This window comes from Amblyomma maculatum, chromosome 2 (assembly GCF_055883805.1).
Source record: "Amblyomma maculatum isolate TAMU_Amacu chromosome 2, ASM5588380v1, whole genome shotgun sequence".
Classification (NCBI taxonomy): Eukaryota; Metazoa; Arthropoda; class Arachnida; order Ixodida; family Ixodidae; genus Amblyomma; species Amblyomma maculatum.
Window position 1 is genome coordinate 47,451,317 of NC_139345.1, and position 23,256 is coordinate 47,474,572.

General features: G+C 43.1%; 1 long non-coding RNA gene across 2 annotated transcripts in view; it reads left to right on the top strand.

The window, feature by feature from the left end:
- The first annotated feature begins 1,673 nt into the window (after nt 1–1,673).
- Nucleotides 1,674–23,256, top strand: part of LOC146198563 (uncharacterized) — a 23,937-nt gene continuing 2,354 nt past the window's right edge. The window contains exons 1-3 of one of the 2 annotated variants that reach the window (XR_014704721.1): nt 1,674–1,756; nt 18,858–18,952; nt 19,687–19,767. This is a non-coding gene — a long non-coding RNA (uncharacterized LOC146198563). The remainder of the gene's footprint in view (nt 1,757–18,857; nt 18,953–19,686; nt 19,768–23,256) is intronic. The other variant, XR_014704720.1, reaches the window with a different exon arrangement.

Consider the following 23,256-nt stretch of genomic DNA (forward strand, 5'->3'; position numbering starts at 1 on the left):
AGATCCGTATAACTCGTGCTATGGTATTTCCAGTTGTGATGTATAGATACGAGAGTTGGACTGCGAAGAAGGCTGACCGCCGAAGAATTGACGCGTTTGAATTGTGGTGCTGGCAGAGAATCTTGAGAGTTCCTTGGACGGCCAGAAGATCAAATCAGTCGATATTGTCGACCATAAACCCTGACTGCTCATTGGAGGGTGAAATTCTAAAGTTAAAGCTCAGCTACTTTGGTCATCTGATGAGAAGAAAGGAGTAGCTGGAGAAAGATTTGATGTTGGGAAATGTTGAGGGTCACCGGAGAAGGGGTAGGCAGCGAACGCGATGGTTAGATGGCATCCTCGAGGCGCTGCAGATGAAGTTATGTGATGTTAGGAAGATAGTGAGAGACCGGAAAGCGTGGCGTGATATGGTCCATAGGGTCACGAAAAGTTGGACACGACTGAACGACTGAACTGAACTGAATATCACAGCAATCGGTGCTAGCTAAAAGGATCACGTTTTAAGGAAAGAGTAGGAGAGATTGATCGAAAAACTTTAATTTTTATTTAGGAAAAAAAACTACGCAAAACGTCAGTCTTTTGCGAATTAATATTCTTGCCTGAGAAAATGTTATGCGAGGTAGCCGAATATCTTTTTTTCTCTAAATGAGCCAAATCGACTAAAGCAGGAAAGAAAAAAAAATTTCAACAAATTCAGCTCTTTCAAAAACGTTATAGGATATGCTTTATATTGTTACGGGGGTAGAAGGCATTCTTACATGTAAAAGCACTGACGCACTCGCCACACAAGGCACAGGGCACACAGGCCGTCAATAGGCAGGCTCTAGCGATGAATTTGGCTACGGAAGCCCTGTTGACGCACACTTGGTTCGCGTCGTCATCCTTCATCCGGCTCGTAGCAATATGTAGGAGCAGCTTTATTCCACTATACCTTTAGAATATGCGAACAATTTGGTTATACCTGACGCACTTCCGTTACGAAAACTTTTTTCTACGTTTTTAAATAATCCCTGTTTATTGAAATATGCTTAAATCTAATAATATTGATACGTAAACAAAACCTTGATTGTGCACAACTAGGTCCGCGGCGATACTTCACCAGTTGAAGCCAGTAAATGTGAGCTGGAGGTGTTTGCCACTAGCATAAACGCTCCGGCCTCTCTTTAATTGCAAAAATTAAACTAGCTAAAATATAACGGATCAAATATTAATTTCTCCTTAGAATAGGGTCTTGCATTATAGATTCGTATCAAAATTTTAGACGCAGATAGCACACAAAACGAAAGAACAATCGCATGTCCTCTCGTTTGCTGTCTACAGATTTCGTTTTGTTATTGATAAATAATTTAGATAGTCAATACCAATTAGCCGAACTGAACAGTTTAAACGCAAAAGTAGCATCGGCGCATGCTTGCGTTTTCGATGACGGAGCTAATGCTTCTTCCGGATTCACGTTTTCGATCGATCTCATCATATCCTATACTGAGACTTGTTTAATCTATCGTACAAGAGAGATTTGGAAGGAATGAATACTCTTAAAGAAAAGCAGGCTACGAGGCTCAAGCTAAAAAAAAACGTTCTCACGAATGGATTCGGCTAACTTCGATTCGTCTAGAAGGAGGGCCTAACTCAAATGCGATTTGATGTAAGATTTGCTCGCAGGTTCACCTGGTATTGTGTGGCAGGTCTCGCTATCGTCATTTTATTTTTTTTTTTCAAGAAGGTCTTATGAATTTCCTGACTATTACATCAAAATGTGATCTTTTCGTTTTTGGTTTTGTTGGGTTGATTTTGAGAAAAAAATCTTTATTTATATGTTCTTTTTTTTTCAGAAAGGGTCCCACCACTAGTACTGCAATAGGACCAAAAAAGATCGTTTTGCAATCGATCCTTCTTAAATGAGTTTCTTTTTTTTTTTTCTCAGGAACAATGACCAAAATGCATGGTATTGTGCCATACATGGATGGCCGATGCTGACCATAAAAAGGAAATAAGATTAGAATGGAGCGTATTTGGCAAGTACTGACCGATTATCACTATAGCAGCTTACCGGTGTCGCTCAAGAGGAAAGTATATAACAGTTCCACCTTACCTGTAGCCACATATGGGGCTGAAATCTAGAGGCTAACTAAAAGATTCTAGTTTAGCTGACGATTACGTAGAGAGCTATGGAACGGAAAATGGTAGGTCTAACTGTAAGAGGTAGGAAGCGTGCAAAGTGGATCAGACAAATAACTCGAGGCAAGGACATTCTGGAGGAAATCAGTAGAACAAAATGAGAATGGGCAGGGTATGTAGCCCAGAGAGAGGATAACCGATGGTATCTAATGGTAACACATTGGATACCAAGGGAAGGAAAGCAATTTAGAGGGCTGTAGAAAGTTAGCAGGTGCGCCACCCACCTGCGGTGAATTCTCTCGTCTGCTGATTATAAAGAAAAAAATTTATTACTAGTACTACTTCAAGGAAACTGGTTATACGAGTATAAATTATGTGCTGAATTCGTTCGTAAGCAGTCAATGCTAGTGAAAAGTATGGTCGTAGAACCTGATCCATCGCTTGTCTGGAAACACATGTTCAGACACTTATTGGGTAAGCCAATAGTACGCAAGTTAGGTGCTTAATCAAAGGTCAGGCGTTTCGAGCCCAGTAATCGACCAAATCGCACGCGTAGTAAGTCCCGAACGTTATAGGGGCGCGAGAACCACCACTGGTGCGAACGGCGCTAGCGTCGACATAGAAGAGCAAGTGGGATCACGTGACCTCTCCTACTGCTGCGGCAGCAGACACTCGACTGAATTTGTGCGTTGTAGAAGGTAGCAGTCGCGTGTTTCTCACTACAGCTGCCTGTTAGTGAGTGCTAGGATTGCACATTTTGATCTTACGTCGTCGATGGAGTTGCGACAGGTCAAGTTGGTTCACGCTGTTCTCATGATCCGTGACTCAATCGTACCTTAATACCGTACGCGTGGGTGGCGCAAGCTGACGCAAGCTCCCATTTCTATAAGAAAAATACACTGAGAGAAGCTTGGCTAATTATTTTGCGAATGAGCAAAGAAGCTAGTGGTTATTCTCATGCATGAGGCAAGAATTTCAGCGAGCAAAGTTTTGTCTATAGAGTTGGTGCAGAGAGTGGGGTGAGTAGTGGCCAAAGATCGGCGCGCGTATCACCTGTGGAACTAATAAGTAGACTGACGGCTTGTAGAATGAAACTTATGCGGTCTTCTCCACGGAGCAATATCTTCCTAAAGCAAGGAAGGTTCGTCCGAAGGCGAAGAGGTCTCACGTTTCTTCTCAAAATGCATCGATGCTCGCCGCGAGAGTTTCTCTGAGACGAACTAAAACATATCTGCTACAATGCGCATCGTTATGCATTATGAATTGTCTTATGCAGCTTCAGCAGTACTGCGGTACTAATTTCAAATGAGAGAAGAAGCAAATAAGCTTGAGCAATAACAATTACTGATTGTGATCTGCTGAAGTAAGGGTGAACCAACTAGGTTATTCTACGCGGTGAAAAAGCGTCCACCTTTAACCCCAATGGCAATGTTCGCAGTCAGTTCGTAGTTATCTGCAGCGTGGAACTCATCTCTGCACAGTTCTATTAAAATATTCCTCGGAGTCATCCGAACTGTCCAACTTGCTTCTTTACACGTTCAAGAGACGAGTCGAACGGCGCCGCTTCCGTCGCCACTGTTCAAAGGCACTCCGCCTTTACAGTCAGACACTTGATAGCCTAATTTATATCGCAAAGGAATCTGAAAACCGATGTTCAGTGAGCGCTTGCCTCTGACTTCTGTGGTAGCTTCATTTGACTGCAAATAGCTACAAAGCTGATCGGTATCGTTGTCATCACAGTAGTTAAAAATCATCGGAGTACGTATCTACAGCTCACTGACTTAGTGAAGTGCTTTCTTGCCCAATTAGTGGACCTAATATCTCATATTCGGTTCAAACAGACCCAGACTGGGGTGTTTATTAATAATAATTATACTATCAATGCGAAGCCAACTCCCTGCGAAAGCATCATACAGCACCAGTTCAAATTGATTCTCAGTGTTATGCAGAACCATTGAAGTATAACTGACTGTTGCCCTGTTTTCCTGTTAGAAAATGGATTGAGAGTCGCATGAGATGTGTTTTCTTTTATTTTATCACATGATTCTCAATTCATGGCAATTTGGTTTGCAATCAGTGCATGGCAAGAATTGCTGCGCAAGATGTGTGCTTTTATTGTTAGTTAGGCTTTTTTTTCTACATGCTGCCAAAGTCTGTCCGTCAGACAGCATCCCCGGTATACGATTTGTCGAAAGTCAAAGGGACCTCATAAGTGAGGTTGGTGGCATACAAGAATAAATACTTGTCAAAGCAGCGAACGAGTCTGAGGGCGGTTACCAAAGTACTAAAAAAAAAGCGGCTGAACGCGACTGCACACAGATCCCATAAACTGGCAAAAGAAGTCAGTGCATTTTAAAGTCTTTCAAGGAACTATATTTCAGCTAAGAAAAGCAGTTGGTGACCGATGCTGCTGAAGCCTCGAAACGAGCCATGAAGTCTGTCTCTTACTTAGTTCAAAGAATTAACAGCGGGGGCTGAAGGAGTCGCGTTAAGATGCCAAAGGACCTGAACAAAACTGGGATATGGTACTGTATCATGAAAATATACATAGAATGCGCTGTGCTTCTTTTGCGACGCGCGTGTCTCCGATTTCGCGGGCTGCCAGTTTTTATATTCACTAAGAAAGGCCTTTGTTTGAAGCTAAGAAATCTACTTTGAGGAAGTAACGCACAATTTCCAAATTTGGCTAGTGATAGGAGTAAGGCAGCAACATCTGGTAGTGGTTGAAGGAGAGGAGGACAAAGCGCAATCAATTGGCTCTGATGACGCCGCTTTTGCTGCTGGCTGAGACGCCTAATGTTGGTCCAGCCTCGTCCTTACGTTCAATCTTGCGAAAATGCTTGCTGCATTTTGCTATTGACAAAAAAAAAAAACGTAGTTTGAGAAGGGTTTGCCTGCAGTCATGTTCTTTATCTTACCCCATGTTTTTGTTTCTTTTCTGACGTATTTATGTACAATATTGCACACAACATTTTTTGAAAAAAAAAAAAAAAGTCCATACGCAGTTCAAGGCGCACGTGATTAAGAAAGTGTTCGCAAGTTCGGTATTTTGCTTCATGCCATCCTGCTTAAGAACGAGCCACTTTTCTTAATGCTGCCACTCCTTTGTTCCCATGATTACGTCATTGAAGCATGAAGGCTGGATGACACTTATGTAATGGACAATCCTAAATTCTTTGAAACGCCTCGAAATGAGACTCAATTGATCTTAAAAAAAGAAATTTAACCTTGTTCCGTGAAATGCACATATGTTGTATGACGAGTCAGGAAATATGAGTGCGTATTGAAGATTTATAAATGAAAAAGAGAGCAAATGAGCCATAAAAGATAATAGATAATTTTATTAACGAAGACAGTATACATATATCCAGATGTTGCGTTATCTCACACCATTTTGTGAAAACAAATTTTCCTTCGTGCCCCATTACCATTGTTCCGTGTTTCATTTTCTCGATAGGTCCTACATGCTGTCTTTGGTTTTATTTGGACCGTTTTATATATCCTCTATAGATTTTATTGGCCTTGTAAGACTTCATTTCATTTCATTTTTATTTCTTTAGAGACTCCCTTTTTGGGGGTACTACATTAGGGGTGGGGTTAACATTTGTGCATAAGCCATTTTCATGATGACAAGTGCGATGTGACTTTGCCTAGGAAGGTGGATGGGCAGGTGATGGCTCCAATTTCGTGGGGAAGGTCGTTCCATTGACTTGCTTTTAGGAGGAAGAATGACTTTGAAAAAGTAGTTGTACGAGCACGTTGGAGTGAAACTTTAAACGAATGACCGATGCGATAAGACGTGCGTGATGGAGGCGCGCAGATGTACGGCTCTTGTTTCAGATCGGAAAAGTAAAATTTGTGATATAAGCACAGGCTAGAAATGTGACCCTTTAAGTTTCTTCAAGGTATTGCAGCCTTGGAGATATGCCGAGAAATATGGGCGGCATGATATTCGCTCTCTGGTTTTGTAACCACCATATCTTGAGCATGTTTTCTAAAGAGACCAAATATGATGCGAAACAGAAAAGTCATAAGTCAAACTCAGCAAAGGATAAAATATTGCTCTTTGACCTAAGAGTCAGTGCCAAAAAAGCCGTATGCATCGGAACGCAAGCATAGATTTTCCACTGAAAAATGAAATCGCCAACTTTTACCCATCATCTATTCAAGAGGCTGAACTGAAGAGGCGCACAGCTTCTTTACCTCTCTTTCCATCACAAAGGGCAACTGTTGAGATAAAACTTCTTCATGGGCCAAACACGTTATATGGGCAAGGCTTTGTATCAACAAGGAGAATCCAATAACACTTTGACCGGACCTTGTAGTCCTTGTTGAAAGAATATGCGTTGGAAATAAAGTGCACGCCATAGAAGGTACGCAACGAACATTGAAGGAGTTCTACTTAAGAAACAAAACGCGAGTCTTTTAGACAAAAAAAGGCCAAATAAAACGCAGTGATAGCGTCCAGGTCCCCTTCCTGGAATTTAGCAATAAGAAGAAGCTTTGAAAGTGCACTGCTCCAGAGTGGTGACGCTGAAATTGAAAAGGAACTAGACAGCGAGGGACAGCTTGAAACACGAAGAATGCCATTGCGTAGAAAAGAGAGCAGGGTCCGGAAAGAAGGAAACCTTGTGACGGTGCTGTTACTGACAGAGGGCGTGGCCTCATCTCACGGAACAGCTGCGCTCTAGTAACAATTTCCAAGTTTCGCTCTAACGCATGGCCTGCAAAATGCTTACTGTGCTTGTTTTCGAGTCCCAAAAACAATATTCTGAAATGGATCGTGCTATAACGCTAACTAGAAACATGAAGAGCACAGTGCGATCCAGTTCCATTCCGCCTGCTTCAAGGAACCTTTTGGAAGACGGGTAGATAAGCATAAATTTGAGAATGAAAGAATACTATGCCTTCTTCTTTCGATCTATCTATTTAGAATTTTCGGCTCACTCGCTCTTTGCAATCTCCGCCCGTGTTTTTTGTGCTCTGGAAAATCTGGTTCCGAGTTGCCGCGGACGCTACACCGGCTTTTCGGTGCAGGCCCCTATGGCGCGTGTTCCTTCATGCGTGGTGAGTTCGGTGGTGTTTGGTCTCGTGCTCGGGACCTTGGAGATGATGAAGGATGTAGCGAGACCTGCATAGATGTAGCGTGCACTTCTACGCACATTTACGCTTTCTCGGGCGCCACCGCTCATCCCAGCCCCGTAGACCACGATGCATGGCTTAAACACCGCGGTTAACAAAGTAGTCATTATGTTTGTCGCGAAAAATTGTATTCGCAGAACAGATTATGGAACTGTACGTTAGCTGTAAGCTGTCTTTATGCTGTTGCTGTGTGGAATCGTGAGCACTTATGGCAAGAGGTACACGTACGCGACCAAAATCCCCCCCCCCCCCCCCCCCCTACTGAGCAAATGTCCCATTAGGGACTGCAACGTCTCCAGCTGCCAGCCGTCGCCCTCATGGCACAGTTAGAATAAGGACGTCGCGTGCTTTCTAGGCTGGTTCGTTCGCCATCCTCACCCGTTTACGACTCGGCTAAAATGCAAATGAGGTGCGGTACCTTCGCTGCCTTAAAAAGACACCTGTAGGATCGTCCCATTGCTATTTAAACGCGTATCGGGGCTCGGCAGCGGCGGCAGCTGATGAGGTACAGAAGTGAGACACGTGCGGATTGCTCACGTCCTTCATGCTTAGAGCTGCTGTATTATTATAAGCATTGTTAACATAACCTCCGCGATTGCATTTCAGAACCCCGTCAGGTCCGCCCAACTGCAGGGAGTGGCGTCATATCCTGCTGATGCTGATGTTAACACCGCTGGTAGCAACACGGGGGCTCAAACACTGTGAATCATGATTTAAAGTGTATTTATGGGGCAACTTGATCTGTTAGCGTTGCTTGGTTCTGGCGACATGATGAGTCATTCTCAAGGATCTCGCGATGAAGGCTGCGTGCTAGCGCTTGACGCTGTGTGCGTGCCGCTGCGGACCTCTGCTGTGGAGATTTGATTTCGAAGAGGAAAGGCTCGTTGTTCTAACAACTTTACTCAGCAACCCTAAATTTCCTGCTCAGCGAGAATCCTGATGGCTCTATGGCAGGAGTATCTTCATTGGTCTAGAGCAAGGAGGTTAAGGAAAACTTTTTCAGTGAAGTCGCTCATACATACCAATTGGCGGCGCTGAGACCACGCTGCGCGCGCTGCGGCCGTCTCGGAGGCAAGAAACGGGAGCTAGCTGTGTTGTCCTGCCATGATTTGTACAGGCTATGACAAGCGCTAGGAGAAAGTAATAAATAAGAAGACAAATTGTAGGTAAAACGCATTCATATTTCTTTATTTTGCGAAACGAGCACTGGAGATTATATAATGTAATGAGCATCATTAGAGCGGGCGTCATATTTTCGGAGCTAATTTCCCTGTTTCTTTTTTTCATCGTGCGGTGGAGCCTGATATCTATGTGCGGTCCAGCCACTTTCTTGCGCATGATATAAACGTGGTTCCCTAGATTTCACAGGCAAGGATATGGTCCTTTAGGATTGAAGATAACTACGTTGGCAGCAAACGCAGAAGTAGCAAAACCTAATTCTTTGACTTTGCGTGCACATGCTTCAACTTTGGAAATTCAGCTTTCAATCATTGTAGCTTCTTCCCAGCTGCAGTTAAAATCACTATCACATCCGGCGAAGGAGAAACGAGTCTACTTAGGCTCTCTTTCTTTAGTAGAAGAGGTTGATCCTCCACTTGCAGAGCCTCATGCATTCCTCAAACCTGCCCGTCTCGGCCATCCTCCTGGTACCAAAGTATGCAATATAAAGAGCTACATATCCAACAAAAGACGACAAACCCTCTGAACAGTATACTTGGTGGGCGTAGTCGTGGTGCACTGGCTGTATAACTGTATAACTAAAGAGACCGCCTTACCGCAGTCCCCACCGTGCTCACACTTTCTTCAAGAGCAGCTGTCCCTTTCAGAATAGGGATAATGTCCCGAGAGCAGTAGCAACTGTTTGAAGACAATACTTTTGATTGCACCAGGAGTCCCTATTCTTGAGGATATGAACTACGTCTCGTCGGGATTTTATTGCACACAACTACTTCTCAAATTTACTTGAAGAGTGTTCTCTCGTAATCTTGACTCATTTTGTGGGTCAGGACAGCGCAGAGAGCTCTGGAACGAAAAACGTTGAAGTAACGTTATAGAGGTTGTAAACACGTAGTGGGGCTAAGAGAAAAACTCGAGTTAATGACATTATATTGGAAATCAAGCAGAAGAAATGGGCATGGGCAGGGCATTGTTAGAGGTGAGAGTCGGGTGCCACTGGACAAATCCTCAGCCGCATCGACACCCGGTCCACCCTGGAAGAAGTGCCGCTGCGTGGCAAAGGAGTCAGGAGTTGAAGGACAAAGACTACGTTTATATACATTTTAGGAGTACAGAAGAACTAATTATGCCCGAACAAACACATAGTTTTATAGGGTTCGGGTTTCTCAGCTTTCCTAGGTGAAGGGCGGGCTCGTCGTGAATGAAGTGTGCTTATCACTTTAATTTCACTCACATTAACACAGTGTCTCTCTTTCAGACACGGCATCTTGAAAGAGTTTAGACTTGGTGGTGAGGAGGATGCCGTTGTGGCGGTGTAAATGGCACGAGACGAGCTCGGTGTCTGCCGGCGCCTTATGATCTCCGTTCGACTTCTCAGAAGAGATGCCCGCGCGGTCGCTTCGAGGGTACCGACCCATGCGGGAGACACCGGGAGCCACTTGAACCTTTTTGTTCCCGATGGGCCGTAGTGAACCGCTGTCGCTGACCGGCCGAACAACCCCGCGTTCTTTTCCGGCTTTCTTTTGTGATGACCATTGCAGAACGCGTCTCGCCGTCGTCGGTCCTGACCGTTCACCTCTTTCGCCTGGGACTTGTTGCTTGATAGTCGAAAGCGGCAGCTGTCGCGCCGGCCCGTTGCCGTCATTCTTAACAGCATGTAGCGCGAAGAGAGGATAACCGAGAGCGCTAGGGGTAACAAATTGGATTCCAAGGGAAGAAAAGCGTAGCAGGTGGTGGCAAAAAGTTAGGTGGACGGAGGAGATTAAGAAGTTTGCAGGGGTCAAGTGTATGCAGCTAGCACAGGACCGGGACAGCTGGAGTAATATGGGAAAAGGCCTTAGTTTTTGCAGTGCGTATAATAGGACTGATGATGATGTACTTCAGCTCCTCTTGGCAACTCATCTCGTCATATATTTTTCCTGTGCTCTTAATGCTAACGAGGATACGAGTAAACACAGCCTTCCTGGCATATCTGTGTTTTAGCACTTCAATTCAGGCTCACAAAACTCCAGAGCATCGGAGACCGTGGAGCTGAGTGACTGGACAGACAGTCCAACCATCATTTTCGGTCTTTTCCATTTCACTTGGAAATTCGTTAGTTTGTTACCAAGCCTCAGGCGGTTCTTTTTGTCGCAAGGCTTGAAGGCCTTTATATATGTCCGTTTTACATACTTGCCGTCAGCATTAAGAAAATGATTTATGGCATTTAAGTAATTGCGGATGAGTTTCACCATGTGACATGTATCGAAGAGTTTATAAACTTTCCTGATACAGTCACAGGGGATCTCAAAGCACATTGAAAAGTGCTTAGAATATGGTCGAAGGTACGCACCGAGCACTTTCACCATGATGATGTTTGATGGTGCGCCGTCAAACGTCGGCTACACAACCTGAATATCTACTGAACCTGAATACAGTTTTCGACATATTGCTCTGCTCCTGTCAACGAATCAATAAAAAAATACCCATCTCTCAACTTCAGCCGCAAGTTCAAACCACTGACCACGCAAAAACATGCATTTTGGAATCGGGCAGGCTGTCGTCATGTGTTCCTGTCCCTAAGTCTATATACCCTATCACTTTGTCGCCCACAAGTTCAACATGCTTCCAGACTGACAGATTAGCGACAATCAGATTGCTCTACGCCTTTTCTGTGCGCCTTTCGACTAGTTTTTTCAAGACAGCCGTTCAGCTGTGATGCTAGGATCACCATTATTATAATACTAGCGATCTACTCCAGTGCGTTTTACTGGCAGTGTTTCAATAAACTTTGAGCGTACATCTCATAAGCAGATGGAGAGCAGAAAATCGGAGCAAATACACGCAGCTCGGAAGGGCACGTGTCTTTTTGGTGTTTTACAGCCCTGTTGAGCAGTTGTTGAAAGTCAGGAGGAAAAGTTGAAGGGAACACTTATTCGCCCTCCTCAGACCTCATTTTTGGTGCTTGATAGCCTTTGTGATCTCTTGGGCTATCTCTTTTTTTGTTAATCTCCCCTCGCTCTGCTGCAGTGTTTTATCTACTTCAGCTGTGCTAGCTCGTCTTCACAATCATTAAACATTTATTTGTAATATAATTTTGTTGGAGACGCAATGGCCACATATTGAACACTGGTAACTGCCAAGCACTCGTAATTGTCAGCGAAGTTTAATTAACCATGATCATTCCGAAAAAACGAGCAACAAATAGTTCAAAAGAGACTCTGGGCCTTCTTATTTCTCTCTCACATATTGGCAATTGTTTGGTGTCAAGCGTTTTTTTTTTCTTATATGGTACTAGGAGATCCCAATCGATCAAGCATGGTAACTGAAAGTTTACCGGAGCACCAAATTTGAGGTCGTCCCACGTGAGATTCGAACAGTAACGTGAAAGAATAAACATTGCCAGCATTCAACCAATTCTTCTTATACACGTGCGAGTAAAATTTACTTTTTCGTAATATCGTTCTACTTTCGATGCATATTGGCTATGAGGCATGTTCAACACAAATACAGAACTACCAACAAATACTTTCTTGAAGTCAACTATAATTTACATTACTCTGTATCTTCCTACATAAACACGATAACAGAGAGTGAAGGTACAGACAAGCGAAATGCAGGCAAGAGCGCTCATCAAAAGAAAATGACTAGTGTATTTCGCAAAATATTGTTTTATGAAAGAAACGCAGCGGCAGTGATCTGTAAAATTTGAGCAAATTGTTTTCTCCGTTCTTCCTACAGTGGCTTATCGCTGCTGGCAACGCTGCTGACCAGTCACACATTTGAGGCCACCAGTCAGACAAGGACAAGGCCGATCACCGGACCAAGGATGACATATTTGCTGACTTCCCCCTTCAGATTGTTTTCGGCCAGTTTTCACGTACGTGAAGAAAATGCCACAACCTGCCGCCATTTTTCAGATCGTCCGTTGGTATGGAGATTGATATTCCGTTGTTTGAGGCCCTTCCTGCGATGAACTTACATTATGGATTAATTTTCGCTAGCGCCTGTAATAAATGTCTATCGAGTAATATAGGAGCTTACAACAACCAAACTATCTGCAATGCTAAACTAAATTTGGTACCTTGCAAGTTCTAGTCACTACAGACTAGAACAATGTGCGGGTCACATTTCGAGACTCGATCCCTGTGCAGGCCCGAGACTTCAGTCTGGGGCTCGAGACGGAACCACTGCATTATCGTTCTATATAGCATGAAACTGGCCTAGCTGACTAAGCGTGAAACGAAGCCCGCCTCTGACCCGGGTTTATATAGCCTGAAGCCGCGCCTGCTTAAGAGGAAAACACTTACTGTGTACTGGAAGTGTAATTTTGCAAAAGTAAAGAAAGGACCATTAAATAAGCTTCAATTCAAACTAGGCTTGGGAATTTGGCTTCGTAAACATTAAAACAAAGAGAAGATAAGGTGAGTTCTCTCGAGTACTTGAACTATGATGTCCTCTGTTGGTAGCCCGAAAGTTTCGAAGCCCAAATGAAATTGAATGCCTCCAATTGAAGTTGATAAGTAATTTGTGCTTATGCATTCATTTATTACGGCACATAATGTAGAAGGTTTAAACGAACTTGCAGAGGAAGCATAGGGTTGCCTTTCAGTTTAAATGAAGACCAAAGGCCCCTTTTAATTTATTAGCATGTGCAAAAACGTTCTAAATAACTGAAATCTATTTCCTCCTTCACAAGCACTCAGATGTTCTTTTTGTGGTAAGGTACACAGTAAAATACCGTTAGAAATAAGGTTGTAACAAATGAAGGTTCCCTTTAATTAGTTTCTGGGGATGCAGATTCTGAATCGAGAACAATAATAAAACAAAAAGAAAACAAATGCGGAGGGCTTTTTGATAGAACCGGCGACATGTGTTCACCGTAAACTGCACAATCTAAGCCGGCGCTGCACTCTAGATGCGGAATGTACTTGCGCTAATGAGCCTTGTGTCATCCCTTACAACGCTCTATTAGGAAGGCCACAGCAGCACAGCCGGTGGCTGGATTTTGCGCAATAGAACTTGTGTGAATGGTTTTTCTTTCTTCTCTTCAACCAGCGAAATCATTGCAAACCCGCATCTAGTGCAAAAGACTTCAATGTTGCCGGGCTTCTGCTTCCTACGTTCCTTGGACATTGCACAATGCGTGACGATGGTTAAACTTTATTTACAAATTATTAAGGTAAGCCTCTCATTCCAAGTCAGGTTAGATGTTGCAATTCGGCTCCCTTCATTTAAGATTCCGCCAAGAGGCCGAAAGTAACAATAACAGTGGGGTTTATCAGTTCACTCTCAGTAAAAAAAAAAAAAAAAAAAAAAAAAAAAAAATTGAACTAAAGCAGACAAAGGAAAACAAACCATCTCTTCTTGTTTCATTTGTAATGATCACGCCAAGCGTAATTCCTCATGTGAGTGCCTTAAACACCGTTCACGGGTCCTCTATTAAGAGCCCGAGCCTAGCTGGGCTCGCAACCTAAAGCCTGCGCCTTGGGCTGAAGCGGCTAAACAGCATGCTTTCCGATCCAGTATAGCATTCCGAGCCAGCTCAAGCCAATGTAGTCCTTTATGCTAAACTAATGTTTCGGCCCCACCATGACAGGGCAGTGGTTAGGGCGCTCAACTGTTGTGCCCAAAGATGCGGGATTCAATCCGGGCCGCTGCGGCAAGGCGTCAGTGTGCAGTACGATGTCAGAGCACATTAAAGAACCCCAAGTGGCCGAAATTTATGTGGCCTCCACTGTGGCGTCTGTCATAGCCTTAGTCCCGTTCGTATATAAAACCCCTTTACCGCATCAAACCCAACACGAATCCGGCACCTGAGCATAGCTGGCCATTCAGCAACCAATCCTGCCTCATACGTCACTTGGACGCAGCGACCTCATCATCGCTCACTTCTGGACTTCATAAAATCAGCCAATATTTTTCCATTCATTTAATCATTTATTCATCCTTCATCTCATACCCTACTGATGCCCTGAGGCAATAAATATCGACAAAAAAAAAAAAAGCTTGCAGCACAGAAGCGGGGTCTCCTCTCGCTTTCATTATTTAGAAATAGAAGAAGTTTCATACACAAAAATTCTAAAAAAAAAAAAAACCTTTTTTCAAAGGGAAGTTCTTTGTAAACGCATTTTTTTCTCGTACGTCGTGAAATTCCATTATAACAATGATTAATATCGACCAATTTGCATCCTTATAGGCTGTCGGTGGCTTGGGCATTCTTATCACAGATCAGAGCGAGCGTTATGGGGATGCACTATTGAGACGATGCTGGCACAAGCGTTGACCACTCACTTTGAGATGTTAACCGCACAGGCGTCATTAGCAGTACAAAATGGTAGAGCAAGAGCGCAACCACATTGAATTCTTTTGGCTGTTCAGGGTTTCCTTTAAATCCTGGTAAAAAGGGTCCAGGTACAGGATTATTTGGATGAAAGGAATCATATCGGTTATTTCTTAACCCCCTCTTTTTCTTAACTAAACGCTCATGTGCATAAAAGAATATTTAATGTTTATATTTTTGTTTCTAACTAATTATGCAAAATTAAAAAACAATTCATTGAGGAGAATAACATGACGGGAATTGGTATATTACCGGCTTCAGTAAGAGTGGGTGCATCGATTTTTGAAGTCCCTCTTTGAAGTTACGTGAACTACCCTGTAAACGACGTCACTCAGGCTTTGCAAAGCCCAGGTAGCAACTGTAAGCCAAGACAAAAAAGCAAGCAAAATATACTTGCTGTAAGAGAGATGCATGACCCGTGGAAATGAGAAAGAAGAGGAAATCAGAGACGCGTGTGCCGAAGACGACAAAGAGGACGAAGCTCGAGCTGTCGTTGTGAACGCTGACATTTATTTCTAGTTATTTTTGCGATGTAGTTATACATCTCACAATCTAATATGTCTGCACCCCAGTTCTTGGCCGATCCCCCTGTGTGGGTATGTGCCATCAAATTAGAGGAGAACAACAACAACAACAGCTGGCCGTCGCAGCTGCTACGTAAGATAAATACATTGCTGTGCGAACCATATAAACTGCTTCATTACAGTGCCATCTATTCATATGAAGCAGTATATCTGTTCTCATATGTGTCAATAAATGTTTATTGGCTATACGTGTACCTTAAGCAAAATATGCTGAATTATGGCTTCACTGAGATTAATGTTCAATGAGGAGCTGCTCGAAACTAATTCAAGGTATTCTTGAATAAGCAAAAAAATGGAGATTGTTTATGGTTTCCTAAATTATCACTCACGCAGGTACTCACGCAGTATCACTCACGCAGACACTAAGTAAAAAAAAACAAACGAAAGCTACCATGGATGTTTTGTGTTGTTTCAAATGTAGTGTCAGCATGTTCCTGAGAAACCACTCTAAAGCTCACTTAAGTGCGCGCGAAGCACATGTACGTCGAAGTTCACGTTCTTTCGTAAAACTGTAATACAATGCGATGGCATGCACTTTCGAATGAGGTCAGGCCACTTTGCGGGAAAAAAAAAGTATTTTCTAGTTAGTACGTTCAATTGCAGTCCGTCAAATTATTACATAAAAATTGTTCACTCAGAATTATGCAACACTACCAAACCTGTTCGCTGACTACTCCGCAGGCTCTTCACCGAGAAATACTAGACAAAAACAAGTAGACAACATGAAGCGACAAGAACTGTGCACGTTTTTTTTTTTTTTTTTCTCGATACAAATCGCTGCATGTATTACCTCCAAACCAAACGTATAGCATTACTTGCTTGAAATATATATTAAATATTTATATAGTTGTTTTACGGACATATTCGGCTCTCAAGCATATGGTGTGCTCTTAACTATTATACTGGACAGCAATTTACATATTGCCATTCCCACTGAATGAGAAAAAAATGCACTTCAGTAAGTTTTAACAAAGGCGAAATTCGGGGAATAACAAGGCTGCGTGCTTAAGGGCAGGCCCAAAACCTTTAATGGCTCCCGTCTCGAATCTCCCCTCACGAACACACGTTCATTAGTACGCACATTAGTACTCAATCACTAATCAGCGTGCCGTTGTAGGTCTCCACGTGATGTGAAATGCCACTCGAGATCAAAACAAATTTTCGGTAGCGGCCGCACTGACGGCGACAATTTAAACATTTATTACTCTTATTGAAAAACGGAAAGAGGTCACGAGCAAATGCCCAGATGGTTAATACGTATGTTTATAATGCTTTCTTTCAAAATATGCAGATAAAACAGAGTGCAGGCCAGGAGTAATATATAAATATTTGCGAAAAATATTGGATTAATTGCGTAACATGTCTAAATTAGCGTCCTCGCGTTAATGATGAAATAATTACCACTGAATAAGATGAAGAAGCCATTAAAGTGAAGTGCCAAGCTGGCTGAATTTTTGTGCTTTTTTGACGCACGCGCTAGAGGCAAACAACGTGCAAAATTATCCATATAATTTGTGACAGGCGCCAAATGTCTGGAAAACGTTCTGAGTTATACTCTGGCCTGTTTGTTTGCTACAACCAATTCAGGAAAAAATATAACAAAGACTTTGCTAGCTCACCGGATATTTGGGGGAAGAGCGTTGGCATTTGCAATGAACTGTATGTATTAAAATTGAAAAAGTGCATGCGAAAGCGCTTACCCTACTGCGGCGTCAGCCAACTACATGGCCCGTGGCGTGAATAAGTTCTCAGTTGAATCATAAAATGAAGCAGCACTTTTTCAAATCGTTGTTCTTGAGTTCAAATGCTTTATGGAACGTTCTATATTTACTATTTATTACTTAGTTGTCTAAACCTCTTTATTTGTTTATAATTCACTAACAACTACACCGAAAACACAATGCCGCGCTTAGGACAACATCTTAAGTTACACAGCCATTGGATCCCAATCTTCAGGAATTCATGGCAGTGTTATTGATCTGTTGTACGCAATTCTAATCAGTAAGTAGTAAAGAGGTAACAGTGAGCAAACACTATCAAAAGAAAGCCATCAGGGTGGCTGCAGTCTTATTCATCTTTGTTCATTTCTTTCTTAGAATGAAAAATGCAGCTCATGCCGAAATCTTGATGCCGATATGCCGATAATCACTAAGTACGGAGAAACCAGCTGGCTGCACCTAAAAGCGCATATGATGCCAAAAGTCAGCAGCACGTCTCAGAAGTGACCGAAACTCTATGAACTATATGAACTAAGTGCATGTAATTATTCCTGTAAACTAAGCAAATACATTTACTTGTATTTAATGATTGAATGGCTAATGAAATCCTAGGGATGAACATAAAAAACAAGACCAACAATATACTGAAGTTTGCATCATTTAGGAATCCCAATTATTTGCACTATGTATTATCGCAACAGATTAACCGAGCTTTCTTGTAAACTTTGTTCTTGTTGCTGTCCGATAGAGGGGGGCTGTGGGCCTTGTTACACGCAGCATGTACCCACAACCTCCTCCACATCCTGATGGAAATAAAGATTATTATTATTATTATTATTATTATTATTATTATTATTATTATTATTATTATTATTATTATTATTATTATTATTATTATTATTATTATTATTATTATTATTATTATCAGATTGTGCCTGCTCTCGCAAGTAGTTATCCAATGATATACTACATTATGTGTATTAGAATACACAAAATATTGCACTAATTATCATAGCTAATTATACTAACGAATCATCAGATTATAATTTCTCATCATTAGCTGCCAAGCAATAAATCACCTGGTTCAGTAATGATTTTAGATGACTAATTATACCTAACTAAAGAATAAGATATAGACTACATAAACCCGCCGCTGTGGCACCGTTGTTAAGACTTTCGGCTACTGGACCGGAGTTCTCGAGTTCAAACCCCATTTCGGTGGAGACTGTCCATGCGCTCTGCGATATCAGTTCACGTAAAGATCTCCAGGTGGTCGAAAGTATTCAGTAGCCCTCCACTGAGGCTCCTTTTCTTTCATTCCCGCCTCCCTACCTTCCTTGCCGTGCGGATCAGGTTCGCAAGGAAAGTGTGGCCTTTGCTTTCCTATAAACCCAACAAATAAATACATACAACATACTTGTCTCAGCCGATTTCTGCATGAATGCAGCGCAAACTACACGAAGACTGAGCAAGAAAGACAAGCACACTCGTTAAACTGCATTTGTTTATGATAATGAATCAATTAGACCTAATTATCACCTTTCATCAGTTTACCGAGTGCTAGAGATTACAAGCCCGATTCGACATCGACTAAGCTTAACGATAAAATCAGGTTAGGCAGTCGATTTCCAATTTTCTATCCCTACAGTATAGTTTACCCGCTAGATATAGAGTAATGAAACCAAGAAGCTGCAGCAATCCCAATTAAAGGAAGACGGAATATCATAATGAAATACTGTCTTGAAAAGAGCCCATGCCCGCACTTGTTGTGTTAGTAAATTTTTTGTTGCCCTCCAGTCCTCTATTCCAGATCTACATAGCAAACATAGTGTCTGTGCGCGTCTCGCTGCTAGCGCGGCCTCATTTCCGTACCATCTACAAGAGACGTCGAGGTAAGTATCATTTTTTTGTCAGTAAGAAACAAAATAAATTCAGCATGTCAGCGTCAAATATTGTGCTTAAAGTACATATCTTAGACTAGAGTTGGATCTGTAACAGTATCAACGCTGAAAATGGATGTTTTGCTTCGATCCTATTTGGAGGCACGAAGTCCCAATGACGAACCGTCTCCATAGTAAAACCGAATGTTCCTTCAACGAGCATAACCATAACGAACTTCACATCAAGCTTTCATCGCACGTAGACGTCTCGTATTGAAGAAGAGAGATGAGATTGAAAAAGCCGAAATGGTTAGCAAAGACAAGGTAATAGTTCGCTATCCAGCTCAGAAGAAAAAGGATGGGCCGACATAAAGGGGAAAGTGAGCCGTGTTGAAAACTGACGAGATAGATATTAAAACGTCGCGAAACATGTGGACCGGCGCTGCACAATTGGAATGGTACAGCAGACTAGCAGACGCAATTCTCTATACCTAACCTAACTTATACTTTGTGAAGAGCCAAAGTGCTCTCACGAAAAAGAAAATTTTCTTTTCATGTAGTAAATTAAACATTATTACTGATTTTCCGGTGAAGGCCACCGTGAAAGAACGAAACAAAGAGACCAAAAAAAAAAAAACCTAAAAATAAAACCCCTTTTCAAGTCCTGAATGCGTGTGCATCTCTGAATATATGCGCGCATCTCCATATGCTTAGCTGGTTTTCAGGTCCTTTTAATTTTCTTTCAGTCTTGTTTCTTAAAGCAAGGACAATATGTCCGAAAAACGTAGTTTTGTCCACATCAATGTATGGCCAAAGTTTCTCGTAAGGTATCTGTTCTGCTTTCTCGATTTTTTAAAAGGGTGTATGCGAAAGGAATGTCGCTGCTTAAGCGTACCATACAAGATCCATTTGAGGAACCGGTCAGTCATGAAATAAAATGATTGAACTTAGTACGCTCCAGTATTCATTTAACCTTTTGATCGTGTAGAATTTATATTTGCATAGAATCAGGAATTTACCATTTCTATGACAGTATGGAATAGAGACTGCGTTCGATGCCACGTGCCGTTGGTCAACTGAACAAGTAATACATGGAGTACGCAGGTAGGTATGGCGGTAATAGAACCAGAAACGTCTGCTCGTGTTGCTTTGCACATACCGTATTGCTTCAGCATAACTCATCACGCGTGCACATATTTCAGGCGCTGCGCTGCTCAAATAACTGGTGGAACCATCAAGGGCCCTTGGATCACGAGTACGCGCCTAGTCCACGCAGACATGCTCGTACGGCATTGTTAAAGCGGGGTGTTATATCAATAAGGTTCGTCTTTCATATATCGTGGTAGGTTGCGACTGTTGGCTAATAATTAGAGACCTGAAACCGAAGTATTACCGCAACCAGTTCATGTTTCGCCTAACTATGCTGAATCGCCCATGCTTTTTTGCTTCACGTGGCAACGCTAGAGGTAAACATTAAACGTTCTTTCTGCGTGCCTTGTGATAGAGGCTATTATGTCCCCGCAAAACTTAAGGGTAGTCTACAAACCTCGAGGAAAGCGCGCCGCCAGTAGAAAACTATGCAGACAGAGCTTACAAAGTATATTTGTCTTTCAACTTCAACTTGAACTTTAACCGCCGCAACTTCTAGCCTTCTACAAGTGATATTCTGCTCTGAGAAAGGACACACTTGCGCCAAGCACAGTAAATTTCTATGTTGTTCCACACAACATTAACCAACACCTCTTAACCAACCGACAGGTTTCCCCAGAAATTTAAATCAGGGAGGTGTAAATTTTTGTGTGGATGGGGGGGGGGGGGGGGGGGGGGGGTCGTTTTGCATAGCAGAGAAACGGTTGGTTGGTTGTACAACTTTTAATTCCATCGGAAACGGGGAGTCGTGAGCCCGCTGATTAGAGGCTGGCAGGTAGCCCTTGGCTTCTTGCGGCCTCTTCCGCCAGATGGACGGTGCGGTGCTGGATCGCAGGGTCCGCGCTTCGCAGCAGGGTATCCCAGGCTTCTCTACTTGTAATATTTTGCCCTATCCCTGGAGATTGTGGGCACTCCTAAATTATGTGGTCGAGGGTCCCTCTCGCCCCACAGTGTTTGCAGAGATCATTGTCCCTAAAGTCTGGTAGCGCGTGAAACGCCCAGACCGGGTTCATGAACGTATTAGTTTGTAGCCGCCTCCACGTGGAGGCAGAGAAGCGGAATTCATGTTTGGTCGCCACAGGTGTAATGAGATATGTAGCACGAAATATTGCAACATGTCTAGAAAAAGAAGGGGATGTACACCCCCTTCCCTTTTTTTTTGTTGTGTAAGGAAATAACTTACCTTCCCTGAAGTTCCTGGAAGCGTGTCCAAGGTTCCAAGTTTTGTCTTTCCTCGGGGTTTGAAAGAACTGAGTAAGCCCTGAGAATCAGCAGCCAAATCCACAAAGGCACCCCCGCGGACGTTCTTTCCAAGGTCCTCAAGTCTGCAGCTACCAGAAACCCAACCGTCTCCGGCGGTACGCAACCACAGGCGAGTGGCGCTAGCCCTCGCCTGACTTGTGATCACGCAAGGATCCTGGGTCCGTCTACTTACATAACAGACGCCTTGTCATGAAGTCACCAGGTGATGACGTAATAGTCACAGTCATCTCTGTACTTATCAACATCACTGTCACTAACTACTACTAATTATCCTTATCGGTCAATATCTACCCCTAACTAGCGGCGGCGGTCTCTATGGCAACCATGCATGACGCTCGACAAGAACTAAGATGCGTTCCACGTGCCCGGAGTGGCTGTCAGGCTGGTTGACTGACAGCTATAGTGTGACCGAACGGACAGCAGTATGAGCGATTAAAGACTTTCGCCTTAATAATTATCTGACCAAAGTTGTGCAATGGTGCGACACATGAAATATACCTAGTAACCCAGAAAACAATTTGTAAATGTATGTTGTGGAGAACACTGCGTTATTAAGAACTAGTTAGTAAATGTCATTTCCAATGAAAATGATATTTACACCACATCTAGTGAATAATCAGGCAGTAAAACATCTGAGTAACAGCTGCCGTCTTTCCTGTTAGTAACTACGCCCACCAGCTTTAGTGTGGCTGTATAACACCGTAGGACTGTGTCGGCCTGCCAAGTGGCTCGGCAATTCATGGCAGTTGATCACAGAGAAATTGTTTACTGACATTATTAGTACACGACTCGTTTTAGCGAAGTTTTCAAATAGACTGAGATTATCAGTGCCGCCATAAACGTAGTCGCATCTTTTTTTGGGGGGGGGGGGGGGAGGGGGAGGGGGGCGTAATTGATATCGGCTATGAATTCGCTCCTTCGCAGTACACTGTGTCTGCCGTACGGCGAAAGTATCGGCTGTGAACATTTCAACGGGAGTTATAAAGCAAGCTTCTGAGTCTGCTAAATACATCCGCTTATTGCGCAGGCAGTGACAGAAAGACTTAAATATGATTCAAAAGCCTTAGCCATATCAGCGCAAGCGTTTTCGCCAACATTGAGATACGAGTAAATGAGTTGTGCAAATTAAAGATAGGTTTATGTTATATGGTTCATAGCGGTTAATTATGCCATATTAAGGGGATGTTCGAGCTTTATCTTAAAGGGTATGATGTGACAGAGACAGTGACATGCACATCCCCGTGCCGCGTATATTATTTTTGGTACTCGATAAACGCGAATCCGACATTTGTACCGCTATTATCTCACACATACTGAATGAAATATTCGTGAGCTACCAAACAATGTACAAGACAAGAAGGCAAGATATAAGGCCCTGATTTAACAGAAGCTTACGAACGTGCCTGAGTGGTCTTGCGGCAGTGTCCCGACTTGAGCTCCATGCCCCCCCCCCCCCCCCCCCCCCTTCCTTACGTTAGTAGCATGTCCATGCACGCTAAAGAGGATCCGTATAGGGAGCCGGCGGACGGTACCCATTAACGCTGCCGTCTCATATCCTAGAAGCTGAAGCTTAATTGTCCCTTAATTATTATTGAGGCAGCGTTCAGAAAACCGCGTCCCCGGAACATAAAGCGTAAGCATTGTCGGCCTTCTGAGCAAAAAATTACAGGCCTGGCTCTGACAGGGGTAGTTCGCCTCTGACATGACCATGCATTGACGAGCCGTCGGGTTGTGAGATGTCACAAGATCGCATGGCATGGCCGAGGCGCTCTAAGGTCGCGCTTCGCCTTTGCGACAGGTGGATGAGATAAGAATCGTACCTTCAGGAACCTTGTATCTGCAGTTGGACACCCCACCGCAGGAAGATTTCTATGGCGGGATTGAAGCGGAGATATATAGCTATG